Source organism: Phalacrocorax carbo, chromosome 8, assembly GCF_963921805.1.
Source record: "Phalacrocorax carbo chromosome 8, bPhaCar2.1, whole genome shotgun sequence".
NCBI classification, from domain to species: Eukaryota; Metazoa; Chordata; class Aves; order Suliformes; family Phalacrocoracidae; genus Phalacrocorax; species Phalacrocorax carbo.
The window spans coordinates 12,617,047-12,631,490 of record NC_087520.1 but is presented as its reverse complement, the minus strand read 5'-3'; the positions used below and the strand labels follow the sequence as shown (position 1 = coordinate 12,631,490).

Genomic DNA, 14,444 nt, shown 5'->3' with positions numbered 1-14,444 from the left:
TTTCAAGCTGCTTTCTCAGTTAATGTTTAACAAGACAACAGTGTGTGACCACTGGCAGTGGAGTAAAGGACCAAGACAAGTCTAATGTTAACCAGTGGAACAATGTAAATTGTTTCTGCTGCAAGGTACGTGGCCAGGCAGTATCATTTACAAATGCATATGTAAATAGTATAGGGCAAAGAAAACTGCATGTGAGGGTGTTGGTTTGCAGTTCCCAGGGCAGCAGAGCAGCAGCCCCTCCTCACGCCCATGTGCGTGGTGCCTTCCCCTCAGTCCCCCCGTGCCAGCTCTCCAGTTCCTCACACGCTTTGCATCAGTCATTTCGACTCACTGGCATGCCACAAAATGATCCAGAGGACTGGTTTGGTTTGGTTTGGTTTGGTTTGTTCTGTTAGTTATCTCCCATTTTGCAAAGTAAACTGACTCCTGGGAAGCTCTGCCAGATGTGAGAAGGGCAGCATGGCCGGGGCAGACGAGGCTGGGGAGCCATGGGTTTGTGATTCACTCCCTGTGTCCGGGGAACCACAGCCTCTGCTGGAGCAGCTGGCTGCATGGAAAGGGCTCTCTGAAGTCTCCCACACCTCCTATCAGCCAGAAGGATTTAGGATGCACGTAGGGTGCTGGGCTCTTCATACAGAACAGTGGCAGCTGCATATCTTGTTTTTCTCTTGCCCAAGAATACAGCATGTCATATAAATAATTTAAATATCCTTCTTGCCTGAGCCTCATTAGGGACCCAGTATTAAACTGGCCTGATTAGATCTACTAATTGATGATGGGGAAAAGGAAGCATGGCAGCAGAGGAGCGGGATCATGCCCCTCCACTCCCCATGGACCACTGCCATCCCCCTGCCACAGACACCACTGCAGCCCCCAGCCCCACGTCATACCTGCCAGGCACAGCATCACTCTGCAGGTGGCAGTGGCTGCCCCCTCACCACTGATCACCACCGTGAGTCACGGTCATGTGCCAAGAGCAGGAGTGGTAATTTAATGCTTTGACCTCTGTCCCTGACCTATTTTATCTGGGCAAACCCAAGTAATTGCTTTCCCAGTCTCTGCGCTCAGGCCTTTGCGTTATCAGCCGAAGGCGGCAAGGCGCCGTGCTAAGATCAGGGTCACTGGCTTGTGTGTCCCATTCAGCCCCAGCAGCCCCATGGAGAACAGGAAGGAGACCGGAGGCATCCCAGGGGCTGCAGGTCCCAGCCTAGACCCCGCCATGCCCAAAGGGCTCCCTGACGGCGAAGAGGCTCTCCAAGCCCACTGCTCAGATTCTTTAGGAAAAATTCCTTTACTGAAAGAATGGTCAGGCACTGGACCAGGCTGCCCAGAGACGTGGTGGAGCCACCATCCCTGGGGGTGTTCAGAACACAGGTAGACACAGCACTTCAGGACACAGTTTAGGAGACATGGTGGTGTTGGGCTGGCAGCTGGAGTTGATGGTCCTCGAGGTCTTTTCCAACCTTAATGATTCTATGGTTCTATGCTGCCAGCGCTGATGCCGACCAGCCCCTTGCTGCTGCCTGCCCTGCCTGCACCTGCCAAGGGCCTTGGCAGGGGGTTACACAAAACCCTCATTTAATTTCCTCAGGGTGACCCCCCCTCATTTCCCCCTTGACCCCATCCCTGCGCAGCGGCTTTGCTTCCTCTTCCCTTCTCCTGCTCTGACTCAGCGGCACTGGACGTCTTTGGGTTTAAATCCCTGGTAAGACTGTGCTTGGCCTAAGTTCCTGTAAGTCCCGAGTTCCCAGGGGCAGCCAACCCCTCCCTGCTGGGGCGGGCAGGGGACAGGAGCCCCGCGGCCCAGACGGCGTCACGTCACGTCACGTCACGTCACGTCACGTCACGTCACGTCACGTCACGTCACGTCACGTCACGTCACGTCACGTCACGTCACGTCACGTCACGTCACGTCACGTCACGTCACGTCACGTCACGTCACGTCACGTCACGTCACGTCACGTCACGTCACGTCACGTCACGTCACGTCACGTCACGTCACGTCACGTCACGTCACGTCACGTCACGTCACGTCACGTCACGTCACGTCACGTCACGTCACGTCACGTCACGTCACGTCACGTCACGTCACGTCACGTCACGTCACGTCACGTCACGTCACGTCACGTCACGTCACGTCACGTCACGTCACGTCACGTCACGTCACGTCACGTCACGTCACGTCACGTCACGTCACGTCACGTCACGTCACGTCACGTCACGTCACGTCACGTCACGTCACGTCACGTCACGTCACGTCACGTCACGTCACGTCACGTCACGTCACGTCACGTCACGTCACGTCACGTCACGTCACGTCACGTCACGTCACGTCACGTCACGTCACGTCACGTCACGTCACGTCACGTCACGTCACGTCACGTCACGTCACGTCACGTCACGTCACGTCACGTCACGTCACGTCACGTCACGTCACGTCACGTCACGTCACGTCACGTCACGTCACGTCACGTCACGTCACGTCACGTCACGTCACGTCACGTCACGTCACGTCACGTCACGTCACGTCACGTCACGTCACGTCACGTCACGTCACGTCACGTCACGTCACGTCACGTCACGTCACGTCACGTCACGTCACGTCACGTCACGTCACGTCACGTCACGTCACGTCACGTCACGTCACGTCACGTCACGTCACGTCACGTCACGTCACGTCACGTCACGTCACGTCACGTCACGTCACGTCACGTCACGTCACGTCACGTCACGTCACGTCACGTCACGTCACGTCACGTCACGTCACGTCACGTCACGTCACGTCACGTCACGTCACGTCACGTCACGTCACGTCACGTCACGTCACGTCACGTCACGTCACGTCACGTCACGTCACGTCACGTCACGTCACGTCACGTCACGTCACGTCACGTCACGTCACGTCACGTCACGTCACGTCACGTCACGTCACGTCACGTCACGTCACGTCACGTCACGTCACGTCACGTCACGTCACGTCACGTCACGTCACGTCACGTCACGTCACGTCACGTCACGTCACGTCACGTCACGTCACGTCACGTCACGTCACGTCACGTCACGTCACGTCACGTCACGTCACGTCACGTCACGTCACGTCACGTCACGTCACGTCACGTCACGTCACGTCACGTCACGTCACGTCACGTCACGTCACGTCACGTCACGTCACGTCACGTCACGTCACGTCACGTCACGTCACGTCACGTCACGTCACGTCACGTCACGTCACGTCCCGTCCCGTCCCGTCCCGTCCCGTCCCGTCCCGTCCCGTCCCGTCCCGTGCCTCAGACGCGCACCCCGCCGACCCCCGCTCCCCCACGGGCCGCGGGAAAGTGCTGCGTGCGGCTACGCTCCCGTCATGGTCACGCCCCTATAGGTGGGGCTTATGACGTGTCCGCCCCCGTCTCCGCTCAGCGAAGGGGGGGCCCCGCCCTTGCTGCCTGACGTCACCGCCCGCCGCGCAGTACGCAGCAGGTGCCTGTGCGACGCGGGTAGCGGCTGAGGTGGGTGGGGAGCTCTCACGGGGGGCCCCCGTGGGGCCGGCGGGCCGGGGTGCGGGGTTGGGACCCCCCACGGGTGTGCGTGTGGGGCTGCGGGCGCCGGGCGTGGGGCCGGGAGCAGCCCGTGTCCCGGCCTCTGCCGCGGGGAGCCGCGGGTGGGCTGCGGGACTGAGCCGGCCCGCCCCGCCGCGCGGTGGGGGCTGGTGGCCACGGGGGCCCCCGCGCGTGTGGGGGAGAGCCTGGGCGGGACGGGGATTTGGGGCCCTTGTTGCGGAGGGCGTGTGTGGGCCAGGGTCGCTGCTCCGGGGAGGGCGAGCAGGAGAGCATCTCGGGGTGAAGCGAGGGGCCCGTCCCGCCTCCGGCAGGCCAGCGCTGCCCCGGTGTCCCCGAGGTGTCCCCGAGGTGTCCCCGAGGTGTCCCCGCGCGGTTCTGCAGCAGGAGGGCGCATCGCTAGGGGAGCCCCCGCGCTGCCCACCCGGGGGTGTCTCCCCGCCTGCCAGCTCTGGCGGTGTGTTTTGTTTTCAAAAAGTTGCTTTAAACTCTTTCACGGTTTCGTTGCGGGGAGCGCGGTTGTTGCGGGGCGTCGTGGGGTTTTACAGTCCTGCCCTGTGCATCGGGGAGAACGGTGCCGTTCGGCTGCGAGCGTTTATGCAACGCGGGGGGAGAAGAGGAAGGCAGGCGTCTGCGCTCGGAGCAGATGGGCATGTTTAATACTAATGGGTTTATTTAGTGTGGAGCGCGAGGTATGCTAGCGCTTTCTGAGTAAAAATAATAATGCTGCATCGTGTGTTTAAAAGCCATTATGGTTGTCCTGGATTTATATTTCCTGTTCCTGTAGCCGTTGGAGACCTCATTTGGATAATTAAATGTCATGGTGAAATAGGAGAATAAGGAAAGAAGAGTCCTTGCCTCCTTTCCTCTACCACACAGATCTGGCAGCCCCTTCCGATACCAGCGGGGGGACCCTGTCTGTTCGGGGCAGCGCCAAGATCTGTTCCGGTCAACCCAGATTGATGTTTATCTCTATCTGAAAGGGAAAAAAAAAAAAAAAAAGTACTTTTGCTTTTGGTGCTTTCACCTTTGCTATGACACCTGTGTGAGCAGAAGGTTCAGATTGATTGTCTGAATAGGGTAAGTCTCATAAGGTAGTAAGTGTGGGTGGGTTAAAACGGCTGAGTGGAGCAGCTCTGTGCTATGGTAAATATAGCTGCGAGGTACAAGGTGTGGGAAGTGCTGCTGTGCCAGAAAAATGGGTATTTTCCTTTCAGCTGCATCAGTTGCTTTAATGAAAAGACTGACTTTTCCTAGAAACACTACTGTATCAGACTGACTGAGGAGGAGGCAGAAACTGCTGAGGTTTGATACATTTTAGTGATAATACTTCAGTGCTTTTTGGGGGCAGTCAGGAATTAGCATGTGTGTTGCATAATGATCTTCAGCACTGCACACAATACTGTTTTTATCAAGCAGTGAAACTTCTTCAGTACTAAGTCTGCTAGACTCTGCCTCTGTTTCGTGTGCTATAAAGGCCGTCTTTGTTAAAATACTGATTTGTCATTCCCCGAACGGTTTGAGAGCGGTAACTGACAATCTGCAGCGGCCAAAGAGGAGAAGAGAATGTCCTGTAAGCGAGTGGCTCTGATGTGGGCTGAGCAGATCCTGCGAGGTGGTACCCTACTGTCAGTTAGAGGAGAGGACTCTGGTGTTTTGCTGCCATGTGTCCCCCCAGGTCCATATGACCTTTTAAATCAGTCACTACTTTGAGCTTGCTGCTCAAAAAACCAGAGGTGTCCGTGTAAGTGTAAGCAGCAATGTTCTCGCTCATTGCAGTGGGGTGATGGGGAATTATGTGGAGGGCTGTGTTCATGGTAAACGTGTTTTCAGGGTAGTTCTGTGCGTGGTCAAATGAGGATGTTACTTAATTTTTTTCTAGGAGGTCAGAGCAAGCTTGTGTGACTCTGGATTTTCAACGAACAGGTCTGTGTTTCTCCTGTTCCCTGTTTGTGATCTCCCTGTGCCGTGGCTGTGGGCTTAGGAGGAGTCTGTGAAAACTTCTAGTGAGAGCTGAAGACTTGAATGAGCAGGGTTCGAATGCCTGCCTTCGATATTGATGTTTTCTACTCTACCAGTTGTGTATTGTCTCTTTCTCAACTTCCTGTTTCTGAACTCAAACCGAATGGCTCAATGAGTAGAAAATAGCACTCTGTAATTTTTGGGAATAGGGGAAGATAGCAAGAAGCCTGAGTCATTGAAGCAGACAGTCGGTATTGCCAGGTCTGGCATCCTGCCGGCTGCAGCTTGTCTTCCCACAAGGCAGCCTGGGAGCCTCCGAGGCTGCTCACCGAGGGCGGGGAGAGGTTGCCTTCCCCCAGGCGCATGCTGTGCCACCCTCTGCAGTCGTATCCCAGGGAGCGTTTCCCAGCCGAGTCCCGGTTACATGGAAGAGCGTGTGCGCGTTCCTGCTGCCACCACGCTGCTTTCTTGGAGAGGGAGCTGTGCTTCAGTGCCTGCCCACAGCCCTTCAGGGTTGCAGGAATTCACCTACTTGGAAGTGTCTGGTCTATTGTATTCCTTATGCCAGGCACCACCACTACTAAACAAAAGCTGCTGTTTCTTTTACTTGCTATCAGAAAAATATATGCCTATATTAGTGTTATAATGCATTGTTGTGGCTTTATTCAGTCTTATGAGCTATTGAGGGCAGTGCCCTGAACTGTAATAGCTCCTCTTCAACCTCTGTCAGAGTGAGGCAAACGCTTTCTTGGTTTCCTGACAACTGGTATCAGAGGTACTTGTTTGTGCCCTATGACAAGCAGCCATTAAAAGATTCTTGCATATGCCCTATGGGCAAAGTAAGGCAGCGTGTTTCAACTGCATGCAGGATGTGGAAAAGCTGAAAAAGTGAGGAAACGTGAGGAAAAAAAAACCTCTTGTCTCATTCCATTTTCCAGGCTGTCATGAAAATATCTTTCTGAGTAATGAGATATTAGCTGTAGAAAATGCATGTATTTCTGTCTGCATACACTGACTTGACTGTGTCTTAGAAGCTGTATGCTGCCCTTCAGTGTGTTTCCTGCTTGAGATGGTAGAAGATCATCATGCAGTCCGGGTAGTATCTTCCACTGAATCCCTCAGTGTATCAGAGCTGAGGGTACTATCATGAAAGACTATTGCTGTTTCACTACTGGGATGCTGCCAGAACACCATCTGAATAACACATATGAATATATTAACTGTGCCTATTAATTTTCTTGCCAGTCACACTGCTTGTTTCATGTTCTTTTCTCAGTTGGACCAACAAAGCTTCTTTTTTTAACTATTACTTGCAGGGTCTAGTTTAATTTGACAGTCGGATGTTTTCATTGATTTTTTTGGTTTTGGTATTTGTTGCACTGTAAAACTGTCGTAATACCTCCTGTTAAGAACAAAATAGATTTATGATTTTTCTAAAATGTAGCACGTTATACAAAGACTTGAACAAGAGCAGTGCATGCAAAAGCATTCAAAACCTGAAACCAGGGTGGTAGTGCCCATACCTCTAGTGATTTTTGTGTAATGGGCTTTGCTTTTTCGTATGTTTTGCCACAGGCACTTCTGTAACTGGGCAGTCTCAGCTGGTGTGTCAGCAGCAAACGCCTTGGCTTATAACACTAGAGGGGCTGTGCTGTGGTACTTCTGGCATTGTAATTGTCAGTCTCTGGTGTTAAGAAATATGTTCTTAAAACCTTTAATCAGATGTCTGAAGATTTTGAAATATTTTCCCTGTAAGGGTGCAGTTCATGTAATAACAGTAGCAGAGCATTAGATATTTTTTATTAACACTTTTAGTGTAGGAACTACACAGGCAGCTCTTTCAGCTTCATACTTTTCTTCTGCCATGCAGGACATGTAGGTGGACAGCATATTGCAAGCAGGAAAACTTAGCAGTCAGTTATGAGTAGTATTTCTGAAGAGGTTTTGTATGTTCATAATGATTGATGAGCCATTGAAGCTTGTCTGCAGAAGGAAAATCCTGGCATTCAACCTGTGTCAGCGTGAGGCTGCGTTGTTAAGAGAGTCCTGTGGAGACAAAGCAGCAAAGACAGATCCTGTGACTGCAAAGCTCTACAAAGGACATTGTGTCTGAGGCAAATACTGTCAATGTGACTACAGGCCCTGTGAGGTGATCAAAACCCTGGTTTTTGAAACAAAAATCACCTGGAAACTTGCATATCGATCATGGTTTTATTAAGAAGGCAGGACAGATCATGGGACTGGAGAGGTGGGACAGTTTGTTGTAGGGACACGAATGCCAGCCTCACACATCAGGTCTGCTCTCCCTTTGCACAGATGGCCAGATCTTGGGCCTCCAGAGGGCTTGGAGGGTGCTGGGAAGAGGGAGTGCCTGGCTCAGGAGCTCAGAAAGATAAATGCCTGTTCATGCAAACCACTGTTCACTCTGGTGAGCTGCCTGATCTGGTGGCTTCAGCCACTCAGAACAGCAGCTGAGTGATTTTGTGCAGGAAATGCCAGGCAGCCACTTAAATAGAGGTGAGGAAGTGCACGTCTTCCTAACGGCGGTGGAGTATCCCATAGCCCTGGAGACCTCTTAAGGAAATGGGTTTGAAAAAACCAGCATTTTCTAGCTTTTCCTTTGATAGCACAAAGCTAGGCTTTTCACTTTTTCCTAGACCTGCATTTTGGGAAGTAAAACACTTTTGAGCAGCTTTTATCAGAAAATGTGGGTCCAGTTCTTCTTCAGCTATTACTGTAGGCTATTGGTGCTGCCTGGTGAAGTGAGCTTGGGAGCAGCCTCTTCCTGGAAGCAAACCAAGCAAGAATGGAATATCTTGCAGTTTATCTTAACGTACCTTTCATGCAATCACTAAATGGAGCTTGCAAAGAAGCTGGTAAGAGGGAGACACAGAACCAGTGCCATTTAAGAGCCACTTGTGCTTTTTTTTAATTTGGAAATTGTTCATATGAAATGTAATTTAAATTCTAGGCTGGTTGCCAAAAGCTGGATTGTTGTTGTTAAATGTACTTTCCATTAGAGCTCTGTATTGGAAAACCACTTCCTAGTGCTGCAGGCATTGGAAGGGGTGGATTACATCAGGGTGCCCCAGTTGCCCTTCTTAGGATCTGTGCTTCTCACTGTGCTCTCCATCTTCATCTGTGCAAAGGCAGCTGAATCAATGTCTGACATGCCCAAAATGTGATTCCTCCTGACTAGAGCAGTGTATGAGGTGTGGTGCTTGTTCTGCTGTCCTAAAAACAAACAACTTCTTGCCTTCAAATTCCTAAAATCTACTAATTGGGCTTGAGGTTTGGTTTTTTTGGGGGGGTGGAAATTGTCTAGGTGTTCCACACTGCTGATCTGCTTTGGTTTTTCTTAATATATTAATCCCCTGTTTATTTACAGAGTGCTGTTTCTTGCACTGTTCCCTATGCAACAGAAGATGTTTGACCCTGTTTCAGCACCCAGATTAGGCTGTCATCTGCCCCCACATACACAGTTTTTTATTTAATTGATTAATTTGAATAGGAGATTGCATTTGAAGTATCTGACTTGCAGGCATCTGTCTGTAGGGACTGGCATTTCTTCACAGGTGGATTAGCAGCTGTGTAAAAATGTGTAGAAATGCAGATGGTTCTGTTGTGCATGCTCATTTCAGTTTTGCCAGGATAACAAGGTGTCATCAGTGCCAACAGGTAGAAGCAGATTCATACTGATCTCTAGTCACTTTGAAGGCCAGAATTATGCTGACCTGAGAAGAGATGCTTGGGAGCACCAGCCTTGTAAGTGGCCTTTTGGAAGAGGGAAAAGGATGAAACTGAGTCATCTTGGCAGGGTGTGAAGGCTCTCTGGGAGCCCCTCATGCTAACAAAAGAGCTTTCCTTGCATAATGCTTTCCCTTGTTCTCTTCATTCTTGGTGGTTTTCCTGCATCATGTTATCTTCTGACGAAAAGTCCTACCTGTTCAGGCCCTCACGCTGTGCTGCAGGGCTGCTCCTGTGAAGTAAGATGGTGGTCAGATATCTAAATGAGGCTACCGATTTCTTTTTTCCTAGTTTAGGGGGGAAAAAAATCCTTCCCAGTGATTCCTAAATATAGATAGGTAAAGGTTAATCTCACTTGATTCATAACCCACCGTGTGCTGATCTGTAAAAAGAGGTAGATAAGTGGCAGCTTGTGGATGATGAGACTTTCCCAGGTTGAAACTGAGGCTGTTTTCAGAGGCTTGTGGAAGAGTCTGATACTGGTCAGTGAAATGGTGGAAGAGACTCTGTATTGGTACTTCGGTGAGCACTGCGTGTGAGAAGGAAAACAGTCCTAGCTGTATGTGTGCAGTGATAGACATTACACGAGCTATTCCCACTTGGAGGGATCCTGCAGTTACTATTAGTACGGTGCAGCTTGAGCTCTGTGTTTGGCTTAACATATGAGAAGAGCTGTCCTGGGAGTGGGCTAGGAGAGAGACAGAAAGCAGAACATGACTGCAGCACTGCACAGCAGAGCTTCATGCAGCCTGCTCCCTCCCTCCCAGACAAATGATAAAATTAAAGGTGCAGCAATGGGTGGTAAGAATGACCAAGGAGTAGGACAGGCTTTGTAGAAGCAGAGAGTCCTCAGCTGAGGAGAGATGCCTGGAGAAAAAAAGCTAATAAATTAATGAGTGTGCTGGAAGAAGAGAGTCGGGAGCAGTGACTGACTAATTCTGTAACAGCTGCACTGGTATGCTGACCTTGTACGAGGCAGTAAGTTTAAAGCAATCAGAAAGAAGTAGGTATTTTCAAAGCTTAATGATGAAATTTGTTTCTCTAAGGTGTCTTGGTTGCCAAAATGGACAGGTTAAAAAATATACATAGTGTACAGAAAGCATCATAGTTCTGTACTTGCACCTTTTGTTAAGCCTTCGTCAAAGACAGTTTAGAGATGTAGATGGACTTATATTCTCACATAGGATGGTGGTTCGTATGTATCGATACATGTGTGTGTTTATATATACATGCTCATATAGTGCCACGTGTATTCTTTATGTGATACATTATGTGCATACTCCTACTTCAGTGATTTTTATTTTTTTTTTTTTTAGACCTGTGGGACATGGTGCAGCCTTTTGGGGTATGGTAGCTGTGTGTTTAAAAATACAACCCTTCTGTTAGCGTAGGGGAAATTATGTTTGCTCAGCAGTGTGGAACAAAGGAGTTTGAAGATACCTTAAGGAAACTTAATGATACATTAAGGAACTTACCTTTTATCAAAACTACTAATGGCGGGGGGAAGAGGAAAGAATAGGAACATGTTTTGTCATTCTCTTTAGTGAACTAGTAATTTCTTTCATTAACCAGCAGCAGATAAGGCAAATGCTTAGAGACAATCAAGGAAATCTTTATTTGCCAGGTTTAGTGCTAAATGAAGTTTCACATCAGGTAAGTCTATGCAGCACTGTACTGGTTTTTCCTGATGGACTTCCTGGAGTGCCATGGAAAACAAAGGGCTTTACTGATGCGTTGGCTTCTTTCTTTAAGCTTTGTCTGTGAGAGGTGCTCATTGGGAAACCTGCAGATATGAGCCCTGATGCAAGCTCATAGGAGTGGGTCTTGGGTGCAGCTCACATGGAATTACAGCTGGGGTGAGAACCCACAGCAAAGCCTGGTAGTACCTTTGACTAGGAGCTTGAGTATGTCTCTGAAAAGTGTCAGCTTAATGATTCAAGACTCTGCCTTGCAAGCACATACCCAGGTCAGTAAATAGGGTTAGTAATCATGTAAAATCATGTGTGAGTTCATGAGAATGAAAAAAATCTAAACATTGCCACACAGTTCAAAAAGGGCAATAGGGAAGGGTATGTGTAGCAGTAACTGATGGTGGAAGTGGGAACAGGGAAAAATTCTTCCCAAAAATGTAACTGGGGACAAAGACCATTGTGAGAAGACCTTCACAGCTGAGGCAGAGCTGGGACAGAATGGACAGAAGTAGTACTTAGGACCTCTGGAGGACCTGGTTTCCACAACCACCTCCTGCATTTGCTGAATGCCTTGTTAAATTGTTCAGGAGTTTTCTCATTCATCACAGATAAATATCCAGTACGGTTGCTGCTGAAACTGATCTTGCTGGATGCTCTGTCTTAATTCTTGCCTAATCCCACTAGTGTTACTTTACCCTCAACTTTGAGGAGAAAGGTGAACTTTTGCCCTGGTGGAATATGCCCTCTTAATCTCATTCTTCATCTTTTCCACTGTTTTGCTGTTGTTCTTATGTCCCTGCCTAGCATCTCTCTGGCTATATTAGACTCTCTTGTTGTGGTTTAGCCCCAGTCAGCAACCAAGCACCACACAGCTGCTTGCTAACTCACCCCCAGTGGGATAGGGCAGAGAATTGGAAAAGTGAGGAAACTTGTGGGTTGAGATAAAGACAGTTTAACAAGTAAAGCAAAAGCCATGCACACAAGCAAAGCAAAACAAAGAATTCATTCCCTATTTCCTATTAGCAGGCAGGTGTTCAGCCACCTGCAGGAAAGCAGGGCTCCATCACGCGTAACAGTTACTTGGGAAGGCAAACACTGTAACTCCAAATGTCCCCCCTTCCTCCTTCTTCCCCAGCTTTATATACTGAGCATAATGTCATATGGTACGGAATATCCCTTTGGTCAGTTGGGGTCAGCTGTGCTGGCTGTGCCCCCCTCCCAGCTTCTTGTGCACCCAGCAGAGCATGGGAGGCTGGAGAAGTCCTTGACTAGTGTAAGCACTACTTAGCAAAACTAAAACATCTCTACATTATCAACGCTGTTTTTAGCACAAATCCAAAACACAGCCCCAGACTAGCTGCTATGAAGAAAATCAACTCTGTCCCAGCTGAAACTGGGATCGTATCCACCTCTTATTCCACACCATTTATATCATGCCCAGGTCCCACACTATCCAATACAACCTCATTAACCACCACACTCCTTCTCATCCTTTGACATAATACATAGCTATCATTCCCTTAGACTATGGACTGCTCATGTAAAATGTCTTTAAAATGTCCACAGATGTTCACAAAATGTCCACTGAGGTCTTTTAGTCCATGACTTCAGGCTCTATCTGCTGTGGTGGTCACTCAGGAGAGGAGAGGTGGTGTGTTTTGTGGAATTATGGGGCATCAAAGCCACCTTGGGTCAGGTCACTGTGGCACTTGCATTGCTTCTTGTAAGGCTTGTCCTCCATTGGTTCAGGTGGTTCCTGCTATAATAATTCCTATAACATGCAACTCAACGCACAGGTTGCAAAAATTTAAAGGTATTTCCATTACAATCTCCACCCCTGGTCCCTTTGGACCAGACTGTTGGGTTTAACATTGTAATGAACTCCTTCCCTTGCCCCTGCTCTGGCTGGACTTATCCATAAACTGCAGTCCCTTAGGGGCATACCTGCTCCAAGAGGAGCCTTATCTAGGAGCCGCAGTCTCTCCAGAGATATACCTGCTGTGGCATAGACTTGTCCACAGCCACAATTGCTTTGAGGTGTACCTGCTCCAGCAGGGACTTATCCTTGGGCCACAATTCCCTTAGAGCTATACCTGCTGCAGCACTGACATAGCCACAGGTGCTTTGAGATATACCTGCTCTGGCATGGGCTTATCCAAGGCCACAGATGCCTCAGGATGTCCTGATCCCATGTGGACTCATCCACAGGTTGCAATCCCTTCGACTCAAGTTCAAACTGCAGTTCCAGTCTGTCTAGTGCAGCAGCACAGAAATAGAAGCGATGCCCTGGCCGCCTGCTAGCCCAGGCGCCTGGCCGTTGCTGTTATCAGAATGTTCCCAGGCACAGCATGGTAAGGTGATAAGCAGTACAGCAAGCAGCAAAGAGCACCTAATAATGAGCACTAGACTCTAACATACAGTAAGGCAAGTGAGCCCCATGGCAAGCACAGAAGCCAGATGATTGATAGCTAAACAGCATTAACAGCTATAAATTAATTCTAGCACATTGCAGTCAAATCTGTCATTATCTCAAACCCTCCAAGCCCCATGTTGGACATCAAAAAAGACTGCTGTGGTTTAGCCCCAGTCAGCAACCAAGCACCACACAGCTGCTCACTCACCCCCGCCCCTGGGCCCAGCAGGATGGGGTAGAGAATCGGGAGGGTAAAAGCGAGGCAACTTGTGGGTTGAGATAAAGACAGTTTAACAGGTAAAGCAAAAGCCATGCACACAAGCAAAGCAAAACAAAGAATTCATTCCCTATTTCCTATTAGCAGGCAGGTGTTCAGCCACCTGCAGGAAAGCAGGGCTCCATCACGCGTAACAGTTACTTGGGAAGGCAAACACTGTAACTCCAAATGTCCCCCCTTCCTCCTTCTTCCCCAGCTTTATATACTGAGCATAATGTCATATGGTACGGAATATCCCTTTGGTCAGTTGGGGTCAGCTGTGCTGGCTGTGCCCCCCTCCCAGCTTCTTGTGCACCCGGCGGAGCATGGGAGGCTGGAGAAGTCCTTGGCTAGTGTAAGCGCTACTTAGCAAAACTAAAACATCTCTACATTATCAACGCTGTTTTTAGCACAAATCCAAAACACAGCCCCAGACTAGCTGCTATGAAGAAAACTCATTCTATCCCAGCTGAAACCAGGACATCTCTCTCTCCAGTTTTTTCCTCAGTCCCTCTCCTGCAGTAACAGGCAAAAGCTCAGTTACTAGCTCCACTCCAAACCTCCCTCCTATTCAGAAACTGTTTTGGCATGTTAAGCAGGTAAAGAACACTGGTATTTCTTGTTCCCTATGCTACCATTTCCCTGTTTTGTTAAGCCATTGTCAGACATGGATTTTTAACTCCTTCTGTCCAGTTTCTCAGTCTTTTCTGCAGCGCTGCTGATGTGCAGCTTTCTTTGCTCATCCCTCACGGCTCTTGGTTTTAGGGAGGCTCTCATCTTACCACACTCTTTCAGTGGTTTCTAAGCTTTACCAAGTACAG

At 49.4% G+C, this 14,444-nt stretch overlaps 1 protein-coding gene across 3 annotated transcripts in view; it reads left to right on the top strand.

The window, feature by feature from the left end:
• The first annotated feature begins 3,397 nt into the window (after nt 1-3,397).
• Nucleotides 3,398-14,444, top strand: part of CYSTM1 (cysteine rich transmembrane module containing 1) — a 31,215-nt gene continuing 20,168 nt past the window's right edge. Inside the window, exons 1-2 of one of the 3 annotated variants that reach the window (XM_064458758.1) lie at nt 3,436-3,506; nt 5,437-5,480. The gene's annotated coding sequence lies outside the window, so the exon portion shown is untranslated. Of the gene's footprint in view, nt 3,507-4,103; nt 4,247-5,436; nt 5,481-14,444 lie in introns of those variants that run through there. The other 2 variants (XM_064458757.1, XM_064458759.1) reach the window with 2 other exon arrangements.